At 36.1% G+C, this 13,063-nt stretch overlaps 1 long non-coding RNA gene across 2 annotated transcripts; it reads left to right on the forward strand.

The window, feature by feature from the left end:
* Window positions 1–2,976: 2,976 nt before the first annotated feature.
* Window positions 2,977–9,118, forward strand: LOC128548955 (uncharacterized). 2 transcript variants are annotated; one of them, XR_008367377.1, is made up of 4 exons: window positions 2,977–3,527; window positions 3,643–3,703; window positions 6,607–6,692; window positions 7,882–9,118. It is a non-coding gene; the product is annotated as an uncharacterized LOC128548955 (long non-coding RNA). The 2 variants fall into 2 exon arrangements; XR_008367376.1 differs by having other exon boundaries at window positions 2,977–3,703; window positions 7,882–9,117.
* The last annotated feature ends 3,945 nt before the right edge of the window (window positions 9,119–13,063 follow it).

The raw sequence follows: 13,063 nt of genomic DNA on the forward strand, positions 1-13,063 counted from the left end.
TTTTAGGGGAAAAAGGTTTCTTTTACTGTGACATTAGTTGCGTTGACGTTGACATAATTAGAAAATTGTCATTAACATATTGAGCCCTAACCCAATCTATCCAAATACCAAGTACGAAAGTTGTTGCAAGATGCAGCAAAAAGAAACTCCGCGCCAAACAAAGCAGTGTATGTAGTACTGATAGAACAGGAGATGATATAACGATACTGGTGTCTTTGTTGTATTCCTTAGGCTAACAGACATTCTGATGGGGTTTCATGAACGTTGGAGAAAACACATTACCTTTGTAGTGTGAGCAGGATTTTTATTGTTGTATTTAGTGACCAAATTATTGACTGATCATGACCCACATGCGAAATTGACCTCTAACTTTCGGTATATGGAATGAAATGTTTTGCATACACAAGTTTGTGCTTAAACTCAGACTTACGTAGTTGTTCATCCGAAATGACTGAGCTTCAAACTTAGCTCAAATGACTGTTATCAAGACCATAATTCTGATAAATGTCTAATCAGGAATGTGGGCTCTATAATTATGATACTTTTTAAGTTAAATGGTGAGGAAGGACTAAGATGTACAAAGAATGAAACGCAACAAACAGCATTTTATCCCGCCTAGCTAGAGGCGTGAAACTCGCAGTTTAAAAGGAGCAAGAAAATTATAACCCAAGTGTTATATGTAGACGATTACGTTGAGTGTATTGATGTTGTTGTTGTTTTCTTCACCTCCTCCTTATGAGAACACCTTATGAATACGCAGGAATGAATATTGACTAAACAGTTCGCTACTATAAACACCTTTACCACTATATACAGTCATATACTGATCAACAGCTTCCAAGCAAAAAAAAAAATGGAAAGTTAACTTGGGTGTCTTAGACCTTAACCTTTAAGATAGGGGTCTGGGTATTGCACATAGCACGCCGTCTTGAACTGATGAATATTTATGCCACATTATTCTTTGGATGTACATCATGCATACAAAGTCACAGACTGGACAAAAACTTACCAAAAAATATTTCATCGCCAAGTGCGACCTTGACGTTCAAGCTATAGGTTTCGGTTTTGCGGGCCAACATGTCTTTTTGTTATGGTGCGTGTTCGTGCTACGTTATTTGAATATCCGTCCATGCATATCAAACATGACCAAAAATATTTTACCTCTAAGCGTGACCTTGACCTCTGATACAGCTAGGGATCTGGGTGTCTCGTAGGGAACATTCAAATTACCTTGACAAATGACACTTAAGGATAAAACACAAAGCACAAGGCAAATCGACACTTCGACCTCAAACGAATGTGACCATGAAGTTGGAGCTAAGGATCTGGGTCTTGCATTTGAAGCATCGTCTATATATGGGCAACGTTTATGCCAAATAGTTTTAAAATTCCTTGATGGATGGCAGAGTGGTGGATAAGAAAGTAAATGTGACGGACGGACAGAAAGACGCAGCCTGTTTCTCTATCTTCCCTTTTCCTTAAAAAAGTGATAGGTACAAACGGTTGACAGGTCATCTTAAGGTTTAGCAGTATATCACAAAACAACAGATTTTTTTTTAGTAAACGAACAACATCTTGACAAACAACTTATCTGTCCAAACATGTTTTACTGTTCTGTCCCATAGAATTGGATAATTAAAATATTCTAAAGGAGTTGTTCCCCTTTAAAAAAGAATGCCATTTGTAAAAAAAAAATGTAAACAATTGTCAAAAACGACGATGTTTTATCTAGTTATGTAAAGTTTAAACACTGGTACATTGTTGCAAATGCATCAAAACGAAGACATGTAACAGCTTTATAAATATTGTGAGTTTAAGGCGCTGAACTGTCCAGAAGAGTGGTCCCTTCTTGCAGTCCTTTTACGGAATTCAATACACATAATTTGACAATGGTTTTGTAGAATAATATACATGTTTTATATGCTGTGTATTTTTTTATGTATGCCTAAAACAATGCTGTCTTTCTATGATTTGGTGATTTTCGAACTTTTTTCTCCGAAACATGGACCTAACTCTTAATTAGTCCAACTAATTTGACGCGATCCTAGGAAATATTGAGATAAGTTTTTCATATGGGCAATATCCCGTCACAAATATAAAACAATCTGAACGTCGGATTATTTTGACTAAACTCATAATATGACAATAACCATTAAAGAAGAGCTGTAGCAGGTGACAACACGCTCGACTATGTAGATGTGGGGATAGTGGTTCAAGGAAACTAGAGCTATTTCTAGAACGATTAATGTGTCATATGTTGCAGATTATCTTAAGTTTGAATCGAATCCATAAAGTAATAGCGAGCTCGAAGAGCAGGCCCGAAGGGCCTACTCGAGAATCGAGCTTTACGGTAACGCAAGTATACTTGCACACTTGGTGATTGATTTGAAAAGTTTCGTCGGAAGTTTTTAAAAAGCGCACCCTAGCGGATAGGTGCTCACAGGAAGTACTTCTTTCCGGAGTGAATACAGAACTTCATTCAATTGCTAAAAAATATTCATCACTCAACAATAATGAAATAATGAAAGAATGCTTTCCAGTTGTTTGAAACAAAAAAATTTTCATTTAAAAGATCAAGCATCGGCCAGAAAATGAAAAAAATGTCATTAATAAGCAGAAAGAAACGGGAACGCGGTAATGACGTCACCGTGACACCGGCTTCCCATAATTTTTGCAACATATGATATTCACTGTTACAGGTATGGTGACATTAAATGCAGACTTTTTCAAGTGAATGGGTTCTCCTGAATTCTTATGAGTAGGGAATAGTTTCTTTGTGACAAATAAATGATGCATAATATTTTTCGCTAAATCCGATTTCTTTGAGCTCGCTTTGAGGCTTTGCCTTATTTCATATTAACAGAGATGGAGTGAAAGTGTTTCAAAACTTTAACTAATCAGAAATTCTAAGTAAAATGGGCAAATAATTCATGAAGCATTGGTGCCACAGTCACAGAACGTGTGTCATATTAATAGGGAATCGATCTTACCGATTTTCGTCGCGAAGCGACGAAAATCGGGATCGAATCCCACTACGGTAACATACGAGGGTATCCAAACAACACATACTATCCAAATAAAAAAATATGGAGTTCCGGTTTATACCATGGGCGTGCGACGACCCCGATGAAATTCGGGATATCACGGTCTTCGTTAATGCTAATAAGCGTCCGTCAGATCAGTAGGCGAAACGCAATATCCGCACTATAAGATGTCTGCGACCCGAAAGAATATTCAAAGAAAGCTGTTAATTTTGTTGCGTCAGAAGCTAATCAGCCGGTAACGTGACTACACTGATATAATTTGTGATACAAACATGCTTTATTCAATACTGAGTAGCATTTTTAAACGGCGACATTTTGAACATTTTTATATCTAGAGTGAGAGTGGATACACGTTACACTGGCGCCGACATTTTGAAAATTTGAGGAAACAAAAACATTCTCCAACGAGTTCTTCAGCTCGGGGAATGAGAGAATAGATTCACCTTTGTGTCGCTTTTCAGATCGTATTTTAATTCCTTTCCGGTACTTTAGATTCTTTGAACTTCTCTGTTACTAAGCCTATATCCTGAGTTTTTAAAATTAAGAAATTTACTTGCAGGCATGACTGATTAATGGAATTATTTTACTTTTATAATAGAATATGGACGGCACTCCAGTACAGCATGTGCATGGTTGGACCTGTTGACATTTTAAGAAACGTGAGTAACTAACTTTCCATTGTATAGTAAGAATGTAAACAAACACCCCATAAAAAGCATAGAAATTTCTTATTTTTTACATTTTTATTTATTCATCAATTTGAAATGGGCCTTTTAGATTATTTTTTCTTAGGCTCGTTGCATGTATACACAGTAATTAAGTTGAGCTTATGATTCTGCCGATAAGCAGTGCTCGGCCTTAATATAGGGAATCGGATCGGCTTATAGAAAAAAATATAGATTTTAAACAGGCTAGTAACATTGCCCGATCGGGCTTTCGACATAAAAACTAACATTTTTTGAAAAATAGTAAAGGTATTTCTTTCAAACTTGGTTCATCTGTTCATATGACACAAATAAATATATATAAAAATAAAAATATCTTGGTTGCCTTCAGTTTTGGTAGAATTATTTCCCCTTTTCAGATTTTTATGACGCATAATTTTTGAAGTCCAAAAAAGTTATGTGTTAATGCATTACATTAATAGAGTCTATGCTATTGGCGTTTGTTTCGTATATTCCACAATCATTTGACACCATGCAAATTGTCAACAGTCGGGATAGCGTTGATAAGCGCAACTTGGCGCAGACATGCAATTCGGCTCGATCTTTCTTTGGAATATATGTAATACTGTTCTCATGTCGTACTGATACAACCACATTTTAAAATAAATTTGTATTGATAGTCATACGTCCACATTTTAAGATAAAGTCATATCTGATCCCTAACAAGTTCGTAATTACAAAAATACAGCCCTTATCTGGAGTTCTGAAGCATGCTCGATTAGTTGATCAGAATTATGTCTGTAAAATTATGACGGAATTGAATTCAAACTGTTCAATAAATGCAAGAATTTAAGAGTTAGTATCATGCAGAAGATGTATAAATTACTTTCCAGGGTTTTTTTTTTTTGGCCGTTTTTATAGCCGTTATTTGGCTATATTCCCAATGCCAAAAAGTATGTATTTTTCCCAAAATGAGTGCAAAAATTACCAATCTACATTCTGAAAAAAATTTCATCAAAATTGCACAAATATTGACCAAATTATAGACAATTTTGTGGTGGAAGTATGTTAAATAAGTTGTACAATGTGAAACAAGTGTATGAGAAAGTGCTTAAACACATCTTTACTATATCCTATGGGACTAAATATTTCCCAATTTGGAACATTTATGCATCAAAATTCCTAATTTTGGGATATAGGCTACATGTATGTTCCCAAATTAGCTAGAAAAAACCCTGCTTTCACAAATCACGGGGCTCAAATTTTGGACTCGCTAAATGCAAGTCAATTTCATGGAATGCAAGATAAGATAAAAATTTCACACAGTTCATTTGCAAATACAAATAATAGTCAAAATTGTTGTGGTTTTTGTTAATGTTTGTAGATTCGCTTTCATTTGAGGATAACAGAAAACACAACATCTTTTTTGGTTAGCCATTTTTTGTTGAATGGATTACTGATTATAAAGAAATGTAGAGGTCTATCTTATAATTAAATCTAGAACGCAGGCTATCTTACTAATTCATACATGTATACAGTTGAATCACTATTTATAATATTAGGTACGTCATCAATGATGCATTCCGAATTACTTTGAAGGTCATTTTGAGTTATAACGCACAAAATTGTACGCCAAGGAAAACCGTGCAAACAATATTGATGTTCTAGCATGATTTTTTAGGATATTCTAACATTCTTAATTGAAAGTCTAAATTTGCAAGTAGATTTCAGATTTAGCAACAAGAAAAAAAAGCTACATGCTAAAATTTGCAGTATGTTGGTCAAAAAAGTTAAATTTGAGCTCTGCAAATGCAAACTGAAGCCGCTCACATTACTTTTAAAAGTTTTTGGTCTGATGCATTCAGTTCCTGTTCTCCTAGGAATCCCCAGTCGAGCATGTCCCAAACAATAATTGAGCTGTGCCATGAGAAAACCAACATAGTGGGTTTGCAACCAGCATGGATCCAGACCAGCCTGTGCATCCGCGCAGTCTGGTCAGGCTCCATGCTGTTCGCTTTCAAAGCCTATTGGAATTAGAGAAACTGTTAACGAACAGCATGGATTCTGACCAGACTGCGCGGATGCGCAGGCTGGTCTGGATCCATGCTGGTCGCAAACCCACTATGTTGGTTTTCTCATGGCACGGCTCATATGATGAAGTATTTTGAGGGTATGAGCTAGACCAGTTGTTTTATGGTTCAAAATTCAGCTTTAAGTTCAGGCATGTGAAATTGGTGTCAGGCTTGGAAAATTTTCTATCTGGTTGCCAGCATGGGTTAGTTCAAATCTGAATTTTGTACACTGCACACATACTCAAATACGTTTAAAGTTATACGTTTATGAATCATGACCGTCAGATACCAATAAACAATTGTAGCATTTTGTTGGCTCCTGTGTTCATACTAAACTGAGGAAGGCAGAACAGATTCTTCTAGCTGCTTTACCAGTCTGTTTTTGCCTTTTAATGATACCGAGCAAAGTGAAGGTCATAGACCACCAAGTCAAAAAGGTACCTGGAATTCACTGGGTTAAAGTAACCAAGTCAAAAAGGTACCTGGAATTCACTGGGTTAAAGTAATGTTTGGCTGTTCTGGCTGGTCAATCGTGTAAACAAACCTACTCATACAGTGACTTTTCTTTTTTCAAAACTGAAATTTTTAACCGCATTTACTTCGTTTCATTATACATTTTGACAAAATTTGCTACTGTTTTATTTTCATTAAAAAAAGTTTTATTTAACAAATTTCTCCCGCCATGCCAATGATATAATTGGGGTCATCTTATTGGCATGAAATTTGAAAAAACTGCAAAAAGGATGTTAGCCCTTAGACCTTTGAAATTTCAAAACAGCTGGTTGTCCATGTTTTCTGAATTTGCTCACTTTTCACTATTTTCAGGCATCTTGGTCTATTATACAGAGTATTGTTGTACTGCTCCAAAGTGCTTGTTGACAGACTGAAACCACTTGCTTGCGGCTCATAAGGTATTTCTATCTTTCTGTTTCTTTATTATATAGTTGCAGCTGTGGGAAGCAGTTTCAATCATTCAAAAAGCATGATCAGATATACTGTATACAAATTAGTATTTGTGTGAACAGATTTTTGCGATTGAGTCAGTGCATAGAATCAAATACCAAGGAAATTAGGCGTAAAAAAAAAATTGTCTGTTTCCTGTATCCTGACCTACCATAAATTTTTGGCCCGACCCTAAATGGACGGTCCGTCCCGCCTTTGTCTTTGAGAACATTTTTTTCAACTTTTTGACAAAAAGTTGCAAAACTGCACTTTTTATGCTTTAAACATGGACAGTGATGTTATAAATCAACTTACTGATGCCCTAGAGGCATAACCCCACTATTTGTGTTCATTTTTTGACACAAAAATAATTTCCAAAAAGTCTCCCTAAAAATAATTTTAAAAAATCCAAAGAAAGAGTTTTTCCGACCTACCTACCCTAATTTTTTTTAGCATTTTACCGGAAACAAAATTTTGTTTAGACCTTAGTAAAGACTCCATTTCATTTTCTTGATGATAAAGCATTTCTGGACAAAACCATAAAATATAATACATGCATGTATGCAAATTTAAGCAGTTATTAGCTCGATCACCTGTCACTGGGTGACAACATGAGTTGATGTCCGTCATGTGCCAACAATTTGTAAAAAATCTTCAGAACCACTGGGCAGATTTACACCAAACTTCACAGAATGATCATGCGGTGGTCCTCTTTCAAAATTACCCATAGAATTTAATTCCATATAGAACTCACCGAAAAGAAAAACTTTGAAAATGATTTCTTGTCAGAAATTGTTAGCCGGCAGGGCTTTTCATCCTTATATGACAGAGGCCTATATTCGGCCACTTCCCAATAAAAAAATATTGCATTTTTTCCATGCAAGGTAACATTTCCCAAAAATCACATCAACAAATGGTTTAATTTTATTTACATTTTAGTGTTACCGGAGGAAGCGGTTCTCAGATATTGATTTTTTAGCTCACCTGTCAATAGTGACAAGGTGAGCTTTTGTGATATCGCGGCGTCCGTCGTCCGTCCGTGCGTCGGTAAACTTTTGCTTGTGACCACTCTATAGGTCACATTTTTCATGGGATCTTTATGAAAGTTGGTTGGGGTCTCTTTTTATCAATTTACAATATTTGATTTCTGTTTTACAGGTTCACTTCTTGAGAGCAGGCAGCTACAAAATTGAAGGTCAACAAATCCAGTATACTTGAAAGCAAGAAAGAAACACCAGAAAATATAAAAAGACAGAAGAACAAGGGAACTTGAATAAAAAAACAAAACTTTTAAGGATAGGAATTCAGGATTTACTTAGAAACTAAATTTATTTTGAGAACAGCAGTGTTTGACTAAGCTCTGTTACTTTAAGAGATAATGTATTATCACATTGGTTTTGTTATTGTCGAGCCCGCTTGCAGAAGCGAAGACATAGTTGTCCAAATGTCTATTCGGTGTATGTGCGTGTGTCCGTCCGGATTTTTTTGTCCGGACCATAATTTGGACATGCATGGAGCAATCTTGTTTATATATGGTATGAATGTTAACCTCAGTGAGACGGAGTGTCATGCGCAAGCCCCAGGTTCCTATCTCAAAGGTCAAGATCACACTTACAGGTCAAAGGTCAAATTCAAAAATGACTTTGTCCGGAGCATTTCTTCTTCATGCATGGAGGGATTTTGATGTAACTTGGCACAATTGTTCACCATCATGAGATGGAGTGTCATGCGCAAGAACCAGGTCCCTAGGTCTAAGGTCAAGGTCACACTTAGAGGTCAAAGGATACAAGAATGACAACTTTGTCTGGAGCATTTCTTCTCACTTATCGGACAGAAAAATCTCTATTTTTAGCAATGCTGGAAAATCTTATCTCACATGGGTTATCCCACACTCCTGTGACGGACTACTTCATGCACTGAATATTCATATTACTTATGTAAAATAATTAAAAATCAGGTACCTTTATCATTTCTCTCCGTTCCTTATAGTGTATTTCTCGATTCAAAATTCATTACTTTATGATAAGAACGTACCGTTACGTTACAAACGACAAAACTAAAGTGGAACTTTGTTATTGTGCGTCACTGAAATATCACGATGTCACTTCTGCTTACGGACGCCAATTTCCCGCGTTTTAAGTAGTTTCATATTTTTATGCTTGTTTTTATTGTTTCTGTTGTGGTAAGTGAGAAATAGAATCCATCATTGGTGTTCGGTGAAGATCGGAAATCCCAACCCTCGGGCGCACCGCTGAAGTCTTAAACTCGGCTCAGCCTCGTTTAAGACTTGAGCGGTGCGCCCTCGGGTTGCGATTTTCTGATCTTAACCGAAGACCAATGATGGATTCTCTATTTCTTCATGCATGGAGGGACTTTGATGTAACTTGGCACAAATGTTCACAAATGCGGAAGAACCAGGTCCCTAGGTCTAAGGTCAAGGTCACACTTAGAGGTCAAAAGTCAGATACAAGAATGACTTTGTCTGGAGCATTTCTTTTTGATGCATAGAGGGATTTTGATTTAACTTGGCACAATTGTTCATCATCATGCGACGGAGTGTCATGCATAAGGTCCTAGAATTACTTTCCTTTGTTGTTACTATAAATAGTTTACATTTGTAACCTTTTTATTACTGGTCGTAGGGAAAAATCAAGACCACTTTTCTGTAGTACAACATGCATGTTACATCCAATTTTCAGGTGTATTTTGACCTATCTCTGTTGGTGCGGATTTTTATGTGGACTTCTAATTTTTTTTATATTTTTTGTTTTTAATTTTTTTTTTTTTAATTTTACGTTCCTTTGTTGTTACTGTAAATAACTTATATTGTAACTTTTTGCAATCTCTTATTTGGCATAAATGTTTGCCTCAATGAGACAAGAAGTGTCATGCACAACTCCCAGTCCTTTTGACAGCTGGCGGGCTTGACATATTGCCCGTGGGCATCTAGTTCTCATATTTTTCATGAGATTTTAAAGAGAATGTTCTCTTATACCACCATGTAGTAAGCTTGTCTGTCTTTCAGTAAGTAGGTTTTCATGGCTTCCAGATGATAACTCATGAAAAGCTTGACCGATTTAAATATTTTTTGGTACATAGCTACAGGTCAAGTTCGACTTTGGGGTCAGTAGGTCAAAGGTCAAGATAACTTGCAAACGCTTTGGCCTGGGATCATAGCTTTTGTAACACAGGTGTAACATGATAAAATACAGGTTGTTTGAATTTGAGGTCAATAGATCAAAGGTCAAGGTCACAGTGACCTTGAACAGTTGAACCGTTTCCGAATGATAACTTTGGACCTTGAGCCTAGGATGATAAAGTTTGGTACACAGGTGTCACATCATGAAATACAGGTCAAGTTTTACTTTGAGGTCAGTAGGTCAAGGTCACAATAAGGCAAAACTGTGAAATGTTTTTCAGATTATAACTTGAGAATGCTTGAGCCTAGGATCATGAAAATTGTTAGGGAGGTTAATTATGACCAGCAGGTGACCCCTAATGATGTTGAGGTCAGTACGTCACAGGTCAAGGTCACACTGACCCGGTTCTTTAAAATGATGCATGGAGGGGCACCTGGGGTCTTCCTCCACCATTAAAACTGGAAAGTCGCCATATGACCTATCCTGTGTCGGTGTGATGTTAAGTTCAACAAAATAAATAACGGTTCTTTAAAACGGTTTTTGGACAATAACTTCAGGAAGCTTGGGATGAGAAACACAAAATTTAGTACAAGGTTTGTCTTGACCAGCAGATTACCTGTATTGATTTAGAGTTCCAAAGGTCAGGATGACCCGGAACATTTAAACCTTTTTCATACAACAACTTGAGAACACCTAGGCGGAGGATCATGAAACTATGGAGATTGAATTTGAGGTCATTAGGTCATAGCTCAAGAAAATGCTGCTTTGATATTGGCTTAGTTCTGTGATAAGGCCATATTGTAGGGGTATAATTTGTCACTCCTGTGACAACTCTAGCGTTTAGCTCACCTGAGCACAAAGTGCTCAAGGTGAGCTTTTGTGATCACCCTGTGTCCGTCCGTCGTCAACAATTTTACTGTTAACACATTTTGACCTAATCTTTATGAAACTTGGTCAGAATGTTACCCTCAATAAAATATTGGAAACATTTGATGTTGGGTTATCTTAGATCAAAAACTAGGTCACCAAGTCAAATCAAAGGAAAAGCTTGTTAACACCGTAGAGGTCACATTTAAGACTATATCTTTATGAAACTTGGTCAGAATGTTAATCTTGATGATCTCAAGGACCAGTCTGAATCTGGGTTATGTAGGGTCAAAAACTAGGTCACTAGGACAAATCAAAGGAAAAGCTAGTTTACACTCTAGAAGCCAAATTTATGACCATATCTTAATGAAACTTGGTCAAAATGTTAATCTTAATGATCCATAGATCAGATTCAAATCTGGGTCAAGTGGGGTCAAAAACTAGGTCACCAGGTTAAATTAAGGGAAAAGCTTGTTAACACTCTAGAGGTCACAATTTTGGCCCAATCTTAATGAAACTTGGTCAAAATGTTACCCTCAATAAAATATTGGACAAGTTTGATATTGGGTCGTCTAGGGTCAAAAACTAGGTCACCAGGTCAAATCAAAGGAAAAGCTTGTTAACACTGTAGTGGCCACATTTATGACCATATCTTAATGAAACTTTGTCAGAATTTTAATCTTGATGATCTACAGGCCAAGTTAAATCTAGTTTAGGTGGGATTAAAAATTAGGTCACTAGGTCAAATCAAAGGAACAGCTTGTTAACACTCCAGAGGCCACATTTATGACTGCATCTTCATGAAACTTAATCAGAATGTTAATCTTGATGATCTTTCAGTCAAGTTTGAATCTGGGTCATGTGGGGTCAAAAACTAGGTCACCAAGTCAAATCAAAGGAAAAGCTAGTTAACTCTTTAGAGGCTACATTTATGATTATATCTTAATGTAACTTGGTCAGAATGTTGATCTTGATGATCTTTATGTCAATATGTCAGGTGAGTGATACAGGACCATCATGGCCCCTCTTGTTTATTTGTTCTTGTTGTAAGAGAAATTGTACATTTTAGAATACAGATTACAGCAAGTCACATTTTCTTTATTTTGACAATACTTATTTCAAAGCCTGACAAAAGCATCCAGTACTGTTATTAAAAGTTGTTATTCACAGTTCAGCTATATTTCATGTATGGATAAAACAAGTTATGTGATCTGTGATCATTATAAATGTGTATACAGATAAAACTTAAACATGTGAACAGTTTATTCAATAAATAAAGTGTAATGCAAGTCTTTGTGATGTATATATAAAAACAAAATTAGGATTTGTTTTAGGAGTAATTTCAGAATTACAGTTAACACAAATAGAAAAAACCAAGCCTGCACAAGAAGGCTAATATGTCTCCCTAGACTGAGCTCTTAACCTGCCGTGGTGCAAATAGATTGTTAATGTGTGTCTGTCTGTTAAGTCTTGTAACAGTGAGTTGCAATCTGGTAACTTTTCAGTTTGTATGATTTTTAGCTTACCTGAAGCACAGTGTGAGCTGTTGTGATCACATTAAGTCTGTCATTGTGCTTCTCAACAATTTGCCTGTTATTAAACACCCTAGTAGACAGTTTTTGGTTGCGGGTTCATCCCGCTACCAAAGTTAAGTGTATTTCTGACAATCATGTAGCATCTTTATTTGATTCCAAATCACATCCAAAGGAATTTGTTCATGTGCTACACAAAGTAGTCCCATTCATCAACAATGCGGATGAATTATCAATGATCAAGCAGTTCTTATGCATCTTCTAACCATTCACACTAGCCATTTAGATTATATAAGATCTGTCAATGATCAGGTATTCCAGCCCATGGTTACAACACTGACCTCCAGCTGTTCATGTAAGGTCAGGCAGAGTTTATCTTAGATATGAGGCACATTAGTATTTGTTTCTTATACATGCATATTTATAGACTGGCATTTAAAATGAAAATAACTCTACCAAAACGCGCAACCATCAGACATCTCAAGGCTTTGATTTTAAATGTTAAAGGGATGAGTTGAAGTCTGATCGATTCCCGATTGAGGCAGTGCCTTATTTCATATTAACTACTACTGTTTTAACCATTATATAGTCTAAAGAAAGTGGCATAATTCATGAAATATTGATTCAAAAGTTACGGCCCTTAATTATGTTATATGATGTGGAACAACTTTCTTTAGGTTTAAATCGAATCTATTATGCAGTATAGCGTGAAAAAAGAAAGTGCATCAAAATCATATAATCATGAAATCTAAATAAAAAGAAGAATAATTTATGAAAGTTTAATGCAATAGTTATTGCGCT

This window comes from Mercenaria mercenaria, chromosome 15 (genome assembly GCF_021730395.1).
Source record: "Mercenaria mercenaria strain notata chromosome 15, MADL_Memer_1, whole genome shotgun sequence".
Taxonomy (NCBI): domain Eukaryota; kingdom Metazoa; phylum Mollusca; class Bivalvia; order Venerida; family Veneridae; genus Mercenaria; species Mercenaria mercenaria.